The sequence below is a fragment of the Lactuca virosa genome, chromosome 8 (assembly GCF_052849685.1).
Source record: "Lactuca virosa cultivar CGN04683 chromosome 8, Lactuca_virosa_CGN04683_v6, whole genome shotgun sequence".
Lineage (NCBI taxonomy): Eukaryota > Viridiplantae > Streptophyta > Magnoliopsida > Asterales > Asteraceae > Lactuca > Lactuca virosa.
This window is the reverse complement of record NC_136433.1, coordinates 23,143,885-23,156,705: the sequence shown is the minus strand read 5'-3', so window position 1 is coordinate 23,156,705 and position 12,821 is coordinate 23,143,885.

Genomic DNA, 12,821 nt, shown 5'->3' with positions numbered 1-12,821 from the left:
GGTTGCAATGGACAAAATGAGGGTTGGAGGCTAGTGAGGGAGTGAGCATTTGAGAGTTAATGATTTTTATATAGGGTCCAAACCCAAAAAATTAGGGTTTGAAGGTATCGCACGTACGCCCTGCATACGCTATGTACGCCCAACGTACGTGACCTCGGGATAGAATTACAAAAATGCCAGTATGGTCCATTTTCAAGCTTTCTCATAAACAAGGCTAAAATGCAATAACTCTTCATACTTAGGGTTAAAATTGAAAATACCTCATCATCGGAATGTTACAATTCTCCCCCACTTGAAGTAGACTTCATCCTCGAAGTCCGTTGCTGCGAACAATTTTGGAAAATGCTCTCGCATCTCTGACTCGGGTTCCCATATCCATTCGGAACCCTTCCGATGCTGCCACTGAACTTTTACTAACGATACCACCTTGTGGCGCAAGGTCTTCGTCTTCTAGTATAGGATTGCCACTGGTCTCTCCACATAATTCAGACAATCATCAACCTGACTATCCTCTAAGGGAACAACTGCTGAATCATCAACACACACTTCCGAAGCTACAAAACATGGAAAACGTTGCGGATCTGGCTGACCTCCTCAGGCAGATCCAATCTGTACTCTACCTGGCTATCACCTGAAATGACCCAATATATCGGGTCCCCAACTTGACCCTCTTCCTAAAGCGTATTACACCTTTCCAGGGTGATACCTTCAGTAAGACCATGTCTCCGACCTGGAACTCCAACTCGGATCGACGCTTGTCGGCATAACTTTTTTGCTGACTCTGACCTGTCTGAATTCTCTGCCTAATCTGTTGGATGAGCTCTGTCGTTTGAAGGACTACCTCAGTCCTTCCCATGACCCTATGACCAACCTCTCCCCAACACACTGGGCTGCGAAACTTCCTCCCATAGAGGAGCTCGAAAAGTGGAGCACCGATATTGGAGTGGTAGTTGTTGTTGTATGAAAACTCAGCTAGAGGAAGGTAGGAGTCCCAACTCCCACCAAAATCAATGACACAAGCTCTCAAAATGTCCTTAAGTGTCTGAATGATCTGCTCACTCTGACCGTCTGTCTGCGGATGATAAGTAGTGCTGAGATGCAACCTCGTACCCAGTTCCTCGTGGAACTTCTGCCAGAAACAAGATGTAAACCTAACATCTCGATCAGATTCAATGGAGACTGGAATACCATGCCGAGAGATGATCTCGCGCACATACAAGGCGGCCAATTTCTTGGCCGATGAGCTCTTAGGGATAGCTAAGAAGTGGGCACTCTTGGTCAACCGATCCACTATCACCCAAATTGCATCATCCCCCTTAGCCGTCCGAGGTAACTTGGTGATGAAATCCATAGTAATATGTTTCCATTTCCACATGGGAACCTCCGGTGGCTGCAATTTTCCATGCGGTCTCTGGTGTTCGGTATTGACCATCCAACAGGGCAAGCACCTCTCAACATACCATGTTATCTCCCTCTTCATGCACGACCACCAGTAGCTAAGCCTCAAATCCCGGTACATCTTGGTGGGTCCAAGGTGTATCAAAAACCTGGACTTGTGTGCCTCCTCCAATACAGTTTTTCTGATCCCATTAAAATCTGGCATCTAAACCCGTCCATATCGACTCAATAATTCGTGACTGTCATTAGCAAACTTGTCAATCTCACCCATGAGCCCCTTTTGCTTCCAATTTTCCTATTTGACTCCCTCGTCCTGAGCCTCCCTGATCAAATCCAACAATGGCGAATCAATCGAGATCCTCACACACATGCCTCCAGTCGCAGAACTAGCCTTCTTGTGGCTCAAAGCATCAGCCACCACATTGGCTTTACCGGGATTGTACAAAATCTCACAGTCATAATCCTTGACCACATCAAGCCACCTATGTTGTCTCATATTCAGATTCGACTGATCCATGAGATATCGCAAACTCTTGTGATCCATGTAGATAGTACACCGAACCCTATACAAATAATGCCGCCAGATCTTAAGAGCAAACACTACTGCCCCCAACTCCAAATCATGAGTCGGATAACGGACCTCATGTGGCTTCAGTTGTTGCGAAGCATAAGAAATAACTCTCACACGCTACATAATCATTGCGCCCAAACCCGTGATGATGCATCACAAAATACCACAAAATCCTCAACATCCTCGGGGAGGGTCAACATTGGGGCCTCACACAATTTCTGTCTCAGCGTCTCGAATGCCACCTGCTGCTTAGAGCACCAACAGAAATTCACGCCTTTCCTCGTCAGACGAGTGAGGGGTACTGCAATCTAGGAGAAATCCTAAATAAATCTCCGATTATATCCTGCTAAACCCAAAAAACTCCTGATCTCCGAGGGAGACTTCGGAACCTCCCACTTCATCACAGCCTCAATCTTGGTCGGATCGACCAAAATCCCGTTTTGGTTAAAGAGATGTCCTAAGAATTGGACCTCTCGTAACCAAAACTTACACTTTGAGAACTTGGCGTACAACCGTTCTCGCCTCAAAACCCCCAGAAGCTCTCGAAGGTGCTCCTCATGCTGCTCCATGGTCTTGGAATACACTAAGATATCATCAATGAACATAATAACTGATCGACCGAGCATCGACCTGCATACCTGATTCATCAAGTCCATAAATGTTGCAGGCGCATTGGTGAGCCCAAATGGCATCACTATGAACTCGTATTGACCATATCGAGTCCAAAACGCGATCTTATCCATGTCCTCCTCTATAACCCTCATCTGATGATTCCCTGACCTCATATCAATCTTGGAGAACCAAGATGTACACTACAACTGATCGAATAAGTCATCAATCCGCGAAAGGGAATAACGGTTTTTCACCATCAACTTGTTCTTTTCCCAGTAATCGATGCACATCCGGTATGAACCATCCTTCTTCTTGACGAATAAAATCGGTTATCCCCATGGCGAACTGCTTGGTCTAATAAACTGTTTGCCCAGCAGATCCTGAAGCTGAGAGGACAACTCCTGCATCTCAGGTGGTGCCAATCGGTACGACGCCTTAGCAATTGGGGTCACACCCAGAACCAAATCAATCCTGAAATCGACCTGCCTCTCCGGAGGCATACCAAGCAACTCCTCCAGGAATACATCTGCAAATTCTTTGACAACTAGCACATCTGAGACCGAAACCTACTTCCCAACTCGGGCATCAACCACATAAGCAAGATAACCCATACACCCATGCTGAATATACTGTCGAGCTCTGACAGCAGAACAAAAGGCTGATCCCAATCTGGCACCCTCTCCATAAATAACCAGTTCTCCCCCACTTGGGGTTTGAAATACTACCTGCTGACCCTTGCAATCGATCATAGCCCCGAATCTACTCAGCCAATCCATCCCTACAATCACACACACATTTCCCATGGGGATAGGGATCAGATCAATCGAGTAAGGCACCCCAAAAATCTCCAAAACACAATCCCAGAAAACACTCGATGCAGAAATCTCGTGTTCGTTGGCGATAGACACCCGCAACGGACACTCCAGCTTTCCAAGGTTCATATCAGAATCCCTGTTAAAAGGCTGAGATACAAAGGACCGACTCGCACCCAAGTCGAATAACACAAGAGCAGGAAAAGAATTCACTAAGAAGGTACCTAGCAGAAGTATAAACATAAGCACACCATAAAATAATTGACAGAATGATAAATGGAAACATACCAGTAATGACGTCTGGTGCCGCTCTAACCTCCTCTGCTGTGAGCTGGAAAGCGTGACCTCGAGCCCTCGGGGGCTCCACCCTACCCTGGCGTCCATCTGTAATCCTCAATGTGGCTGGTGCTGGAGCCTGTGTTGGTCTCGAAGTGAGAAAGGGACAATTAGCCTTCATATGGTCAACCTTCTCACAGTGATAACAAATCTCGGTGCTCGGTACTAGGACATGCTGGCGATAATCCTTGGCATAATGCCCCTCCTTGCCACATTTGTAGCATCCAAAAGAAGATCGGAAAGCACCATCATGAACCTTGACGCACTTGCCACACGGGTGGCCCCTTTGACCCCCAAATCTCAAATCAGCGGCCTTGAACCGCTTTGCCGTAGGCTGCGTCTCCACCGGAGCTTGCCTCTTCTCCCTCGCCTGGAGCTCCATCTCAATCGCCCGCCTCCTCGCGGCCTCCTGAAGCTCCACAAGTGTACCATAACCCTGAGTGGACACGAACTGGAAAATGTCGGTCTTGAGCATGCTCAAGTACTGGGTCATATGAGCTTGCTCAGAAGCGGAAAATTCAGGACAAAAAAGAGCCCTCTCAGTAAACATCTTGGTGATCTCAATCATCGACTCAGTCCCCTGCCTCAGATGTAAATACTCCTGAGCCAGCCTCTCCCTCTCCACCAATGGAACATATCTCATGTGAAACATCTTAGAGAACTGCTCCCATGTCATATCAGCCCTATGCTCAAGAGTGTACGATCCAGTCACCAATCTCCACCAGTCCTTTTCCCCTGATCGAAGAAGGTTCAGGGCACACTTGACCTTCTGGTCAGCGGGGCAGGAGCATGTAAAGAAACACCCCTCAACATTGGATAACCACCTCATCGCAATGATCGGATCCTAAACTCCATCGAACACCGGAGGCTTCATATTATATAAGTCCTGGTACTTGAAGGCTCTCTCTCCACGAACCCCAGTGGTTGCAACAGCTGTGGTAGCTACAACAACAACAACCTCAGAAAGTGCAACATAACGATCGTCAAAAAGCTCAATCATGGAAATCTTGATAGACCCAAACAACTCCAGAATCAATCCCCGGACGGTAGTAACCACCTCAACAAAAATCATCTCCCGAATCTGATCCTCGTTCAACCCTGGCCTATCCTGGCCGCTCGCTCTGGCTCCTGAACCTGATCCCCTCATGAGCACCATACTGAAAATAAACCAAAATATATCAAACAAGACACATTTCATACCATACAAGGAATGTCTATGACTTCTTTGCTACGCATACGGGTCCTGTGCTTCTGGTAGTACGGGCCCATACTACCTTCCACACCTACCCATATTTGTCTCAGAGGATCATCACAACAGCCCTAACGGCATGATACTTAGATATGCATACATCCTATCCTCGCTCCCTATAGAATGGCTAGACATTCCTTAACTGGTCGGCTGCTTACATAAAACTCAACCATGAAACTTTCACCAACCATGCAGCACTCGCGTATGCTAATCAGACATAACACTGGATCTTATAGACAGTCAAATACTTGATTCTTCCCTAATCCCTTCATCAGACAAGAATAGGAAATAAGGCTAAACCAAACATTCTTAGGATATCAAATCTTAGTTATATACAACTATGATGCATACTGTAACACCCCGATTCTCAGGTATTGATTTAATGTGTGAGTTTCTTGATTTCAAGGGCTACTCGACGAGTTGATTGCCCTACTCGTCGAGTAGTAGCGGGTTGGTCCGCGTATTTTAATGACCTACTCGCCGAGTCCAAGAAGGGACTTGACGAGTAGGAGCTGGCAGATGAAACCCTAAATCTTGGGGTTTTGCACCCTATATAAAGGATCATTGGCCTCCCCCAGCCTCCCCTTTACTGCTTCTTGTCCCTCTCAAACCCTAATAGAGTGTGTGTGTTCCATTTGTGTATTCTTGAGCTTGGAAGAGGATTTTGTGGAGAATGGAGCTTGGAGAGCAAGTATTCAGAAGCAAGGAGCTTGTGGGATCTGAAATCTACCTTATTGGGCATCTTCTAGAAGGTATAAATCATTACCCTGACCTCATTTCATTCTAGATCCCCTTTTTGGACAAATTCTAGGGTTTTCATGGTATGATTGGAAGCTATTCTTGTGTGCAAGCTAAGATCTGAAGTTGTAACTTCAGAACTGAGCTCCCTTGGGCTTCTGAGTCCATAAAGTTCCAGCTTGTGCAAGGATGAGACTCTCCCAAGGTGTAAAGCTCCATTAGAAGCTTAGATTGGTCATTTAGGGCCTTTAGAGCCTTGCATGTGCGTAAAGTTTGCAACTTTACGTGATAAACATGCCTTAGAAGCTTGGATCTGTAATCTGGAACCTTGTCATGGCTTAAAAAGCGTCTGCATGGATAAAGGTCTGCAAGGACTCGACGAGTTGGATGAACAACTCGGCGAGTCCGTTGAAGATGGCCATGAACTCGACGAGTTGATGAACAACTCGGCGAGTCCGTTGAAGATTGCCTTGAACTCGGCGAGTCGTTCGAAGACTCGGCAAGTCGGCTAGGGTTTCTCCCAATTCTTGGACACGTATGAACTCGGCGAGTTAAAAGGTAACTCGACGAGCCAATCAAGGATTTCATGACTTCTCGAGTTCAGGAAGGACTCGACGAGTCGGTGAACTGCACTCGACGAGTCGAGTCAACATGGACTATTGACTTTGACTATGGAATTTGACTTAGACCAGGGGTTGACCAGTTGACTTCTAAGGGTATTCTGGTAATTAGGAGATTTATGAAAAAGAGTTTTATGGTAACTATAGGTGGTGGAGTTCGTGTTGGTAATCCGGGAGTTGAGCTTTCTGGTTTCAGACGACAGTTGCGAGGTGAGTTATCCTCACTATACTAAGGGGTCTAAGGCACCAAGGTCGGCCCATTGGATATGTTATCCTAGCAGTGGTTATGTTGAGTATCAGTTAGTGTTGCAGGCTAGTGGTTATGCCAGTTAGGTAGATTTGTAGGACTACCTGTGTTGCTATATGAATATCTGTATGCTCAGTAGTTATGTTATATATGGATATGTTATGTGGGATGGGTTGAGGTGATACTGCTCCGTGCGGTAACCAACAAACCCGAGAGTATTCCAGATATGAGCTGAGGGCCCGGTAGGCATTCCAGACTCATACTGAGGACTCGCGAGCATTCCAGATACGAGCTGAGGGCCCGATAGGCATTCCAGACTCGTACTGAGGGCCCAAGGATAATCCAGCTTGTAAAGTTGTGGACCCAGTGCATGATGTTTCATTAGTCATGATATGTTATTACTGATGTGGTTATATGGACTGTATGTGTATCGGTATTTTGGGGGGTAACTCACTAAGCTCTCGGGCTTACAGTTTCAGGTACATCAGGGGATCGCGGCAAGGCGAAGGCATGATCGTACAGCTCCTCATTTTATGTTTATGTTTCTGGGATATACTCTGATAAATAATATTTTGAAAACAAAGATGTAATGTTTGACGAATTTGACGTGTTTTTAAAAGTTTAAATCTGCTTGAAATTTTTGGGTGTTACACATACACTAAGCAACTACAGTAATGATGTCAATTCCATACAAGAAATAACCCTATGCTATCAGGCATCATATATTAGGCAATTCTATCATGCAATTCCTGAAGACCCCTAGCCTACCACTAGCATGTTGTTCTACCATAAACATAACATCAAATAACAGTGTGGGTAACTTGGGGTATACTTTCTTGCTTCGGCTGATCGTACACATCGAATCCTTCCTTGGTTACTTTTGAAAACAATTTTGAAACCATTTTAAAAACTTTTGCAGTTCCCTAGTTTGAGTCTGGATTCACACGAATGTTCATCCAATTCTCTCAAAGCAAAGCTCTGATACCAACTTGTAACATCCTAAAAATCATAAAAATTTAAAACTTTTCAAAAACAACCATTAAGCATCATTGTTTACAGAAGACCATTATTTCAAAAGTAAAAATCATGTCAAAGTGTCCTAAAAGTCAATATCATGAAAACAGAAGGATGTGCACGGCCAGGCCTTCGCTTATGTAAGACAAAACTTAGTGAGTTCCCCCAAAGTACCATCACATAACATAACAAACAAAGCATGCAAATATGAGCCTTCAGCCTGAATGGACCGCCTCGCAGGGCCTACAGCCTATCTGGACCGCTCTACACTAAAAAACCCAACATCTTAAGCCATTAAGTTCTTAAAACTAAAAACCCCAACATCTTAAGCCATTAAGACAACCATACTCATGCATGGAAAGAACTAAGAGCCAAGATCATAGTTTTATCACCCAAACTACCCTAAAACGTCCAGAAAGACAACTCATTGGGTCTAGGGTAGCTCATACCCAAAAGAACCAAGAATATGGGGCTAATAAGCACAAACTTTTAGCATAAACAACACCTAGTGATAGGATCATGAAGTTCAGAACTTTATACCTAAAAATAAAGCTTGGAGGTGAGGTGTTCCTAGATCTATGAAGTCTTGATCTTCGAAGTTGGTGCTTCTATCTTCTCCTTGCTTCAAAGGCACCACAAACACACACTTTTAGGCTCAATGGGACACACACAAGAGATTAGCGTTGCAATGGATGAAATGAGGGTTGGAGGCTGGTGAGGGAGTGATCATTTGAGAGTTAATGATGTTTATATAGGGTCCAAACCCTAAAAATTAAGGTTTAAAGATCTCGCACGTACGCCTCGCGTACGCTATGTACGAACAGCTTATGTGACCTCGGGCCAGAATTACAAAAATGCCAATATGGGCCATTTTTCAAGCTTTCTCCTACACAAGGGCTAAAATGCAATAACTCTTCATACGTATGGTGAAAATTGAAAATAACTCACCATCAGAATGTTATAGTAACCAAACAACCCAATCAAAAGAAATCTTAGACCAATTAGAGCATCAAAAATAAGACTTAGAAACAAGGGCAAATGACACAAAAATCACTAACTTTTCACTTTTTTTGTGATTTTAACACCTCACTTTTTTTATTAAAATTAAATCACTATGTTTTCAATTTGTTGCAATTCTGACCAGTTAACCGGTTTGATTCAAGTCACCCGGTTGCCACTGCTGATGTGGCATAGGGCGATGACGTGACATGCCGACTTAAGAAGTTCAACGAATAATATCCATATATATTTGTTTTCATAACTTCTAATTTCTCCATGGGTAATACTTAAACTTAGGATTTTACTTAATATTGGCACCATCAACGTTTAGCAGTTTTATTAAATTTTGAGACTTCTGGATAACATATATGAAATCATGAAATAACATAAATATCACCGGTCTCCATGGAGTTACTAAGTTGTTTTCATATATGAAATCATAATATAACATAAGATCGTTGGGTTAGATATTTCTAACTTACTAAGACTTACTCGATTTGAAAAATTGTTTCTTCATCATTTTAACCTTATCTGATGAAAAGAAATTCAAAATCTTCCACCAAAAAAATCAAAGCAATATGTTTAAACCTTATATGTGTGTATGGAGAAGAGCATACAAGGGTAGAAGTGTCAAGAATCACAACAGAAACTAATACATTGGCATTTGATTTTTCATTGTATTGGGTAGAAGTCTATACATATATTTGCATTTGAATTTTCGTTGTATCGGGTAATGAAAGGTTTGAACCTTTTATTATAGGGTAAATTGCACATTTTTCTAATGGAGTATCAAAATTGGAAAATATTGAAAACTTAGTGGTGTTTGTTTTTTTGCCAAAATGTCTTTTTGACCTCTTATGTCTACTGAAGGAGAGACACTTGAGGAAAAGATTGTTTGTTTTTCAGAAGACAAAAGACATAAAAATGTCTTTTTGACATCTTTTTTCGGAAGACAAAAAAATAGCTTCTAACTTTGAAAGACATATTCTAAGTTCTAATCCTAATGTGCTATTTCTTTTTACATCACCACCACCACTGCCTCCACCACCGTTATCATCGTCGCCACCATCACTATCGCCACTTCTACCACCTCCACCGCTACCACCATTGTCGCCGCCGCCACCGCCTCTGCCACCGATGCCATCACAGTCGCCTCCGCCACCCCCACTACCCCACTTTTGCCACCGCCACCTCCACCACCTTCTGCCACCACCCCTTCCACAAACATCAACACCACCATTCTTTTTTATAGAAGATACTAAAAAACAATCGATTTTTTATGAAGACTAAAGGCATGAAAAAAGACATTTAGTCCACATCTTATTCCGCAGACATGGAAAAATACTGAAGATATTTTAACTCTTTCAAAACAAACATCGTCTTAGTGTCAAAATTGCAAAATAAATAAATAAATAACATAGTGCCTTTTGTGTCACTTTTTTTGCTTCTGACACGTCATCATGTTCGTCAGCATCACATAACCAAATAGTGTCAAGTCAACATGACACGTTAGCATGCCACGTCAATGCCCCATTTCACGTCAGCTGTGGCAACCGGGTGGCCTGGAGCAAACTGGTCAACTGATTAGAATTACAATAAATTGAAAACAAAGTGACTTAATTGGAATAAAAAAACACGGTGTTAAAATCGCAAAACAAAATGATAAGTTAGTAACTTTTTTGAAATTTACCCTATAAACAATGTTATAAAAAATAACTTTTTTTTGGAGGATCTTTACAAAAAAAGGTATTATTTCTAAACATCCATATAAACCACCAAGACCCAAAGAAAACCCCTTCCAACACTTCTTTAGCTTTCTTCCATAACCGAATGGAATCAATCAAAGGAATCCAATCTTCTAAACTAGCCATCCGGACCCCACCAGACTACTTTATATTTACTATGTTTGTTTAACTTTTTATAAAAAACGATTTTAGACTTACACTTGAAATTCCAGATTTTTTTTTCTGAAATCTGAAATGTTAGTCTGAAATGTATGTTTTTGTCAGAAAAATGTTTTTTGTCAGTCTAAAATACCTCATTCAGGATTTATCGGTTAATTTTCCCAAAAAAAAAAACTTTTGTTGGTTACTTTCTTTAGATACACGTCACATTATGGCTAGTTTAGCTATTTTCCATTCTATAAGATACGATAATTGTCAAAAGTCTAGAGTTAAATGGATGATAAATATATGTAGACGTAGTCCTCTTTTGATAATTAACTACAAACTAAATTATATAAATGGTCCAACTAGTTGGTGGTAGTGCATGTATTTATTCCTTAAGCCTTTTTTTAATCAAATAGTTTTTATGGTATGTTTTTATTACCGTTTTGGTCCCTGACATATATAAATTGACTGCTATATGTCTTATGAATTATTTAACATTTTTATTAGGTGTGTTCGTTTGGATGAATCAGTTTGATATGATCCAATAAAATGAATCCAAATTGATTTTTTTTTATAATTCAGTTTTAAAAAACCGGAACATTTTAAAACAATATATAATTAGAATATTAGTCAATTTTATTGAAGAAACAAAAACTAATTATTTAGTTGTGATTTAAAATTTATAAACAACTACTAAAAATATATATTATAATTTAATATTTGATAGATAAATTTTTTGAGAGAAAATACATATTAAGTTTTTTTTATTAGGTGAGACTTTTTGAATCTATTTGAAAAAAATAATCTATTATATTAATAAATAATTATAGATATATATTAAAAATAAATTAATAAATAATTGTTATTCAGTTTCTTTGTTATACACCAAAATCCAAAATAATAATTCAGTTTTATAAAAAATCAATCAAAAAATCTAAATATCCATATCAAATAGTCAAAGAGCATCCATAATCCATTGAACTCTATAGAGTTCAATGATTGTCGCATCATCCATCAAACATCTATACAACACCACCCACAACCCATTAAACACTAAATAAATCCTAATCACCACTTTATTACTTCTGTTGAACCATTCAATGATCATTCAACTCCTTCATTCAACTATACTCAATGTCATCACTTATACTCCATTCAACTCTTATTCAATCCTAGTCATCACCCTATTCAACTCTTATACTACTTGCATTGTGGATTCTCTAATACAAGTTATCCGATTGAACATCCCCACCCCAAACAATCTCCCTTACCTATTATTCCCTTTTATCATCTTCTTCGTGTGAAACCACCCCTTATTAAATTCCAACACTAAAGACCACGTGCATGACTTGTTGTGCATGTGTCTAGCTATCTTTTAGTATATGTTTAGTTTGCTTTATTTACTTTCCCAGAAAAGTTATTTTTGACTTTGTCATTTTAGGTAGTGGGTTGTCCCTTAACTTTAGGCTCTTATGTTAGTGGAACAGTTTTTCAATTTCTGTCATTTTCTTTCTTGTGTAAGCCTTCTTAGGCATCTAGTTTTGTCAATTTTCCTTTAATCAAGTTATACACAACCTTTGTGTAAGGTGTTATGTATTGTTTTTATTTATGCAAATACTTCACTAAAGTTAACAAAATTAGTATCAGAGCCAGACCCACGGCTGATCTTCAAGTAGTAGGTGGTGTCAAGAAACTCAACAACCAAAATTACAACACATGGTCCACCTGTATCACTTTGTACATGCAGGGGCAGGATTTGTGGGAGGTTGTAAACGGTACTGAGAAAGGGCAACCAAAAGCTGAAGATAACAATAGGGTTCTACGAAAATGGAAGATCAAGGCGGGAAAGGCAATGTTCATTATGAAGACAACAGTTGAAGAAGACATTCTTGAACACATCCGGGACGCTGTGACTCCAGCCGAATCGTGGAAAACTCTTCAATCACTGTTCTCGAAAAAGAATTACACAAAGTTGCAACTTCTGGAAAATGAGTTGCTCTCTGTATCTCAGCGTGAGATGTTTATTCCTCAGTACTTCCATAAAGTGAAGTCAACTTGCAGGTAGATTTCAGAACTTGATCCACAGTCTCAGATTGCTGAGACTCGTATGAAGCGGTTCATTATCCACGGCCTAAAGCCCGAGTTTAGAAGCTTTGTGGCTGCAATACAAGGTTGGTCTGTCCAGCCTTCTTTGGTAGAGTTTGAGAACCTCTTGGCAGGACAGGAGGCTCTCGCAAAACAGATGGTAAGTATCTCTGTTAAGGCTGAAGATGAAGCCCTTTATGTGGAGAGAAGTAAAGGGAAGTACAAGGCTAACTCAAACCCGGGACAGAAAA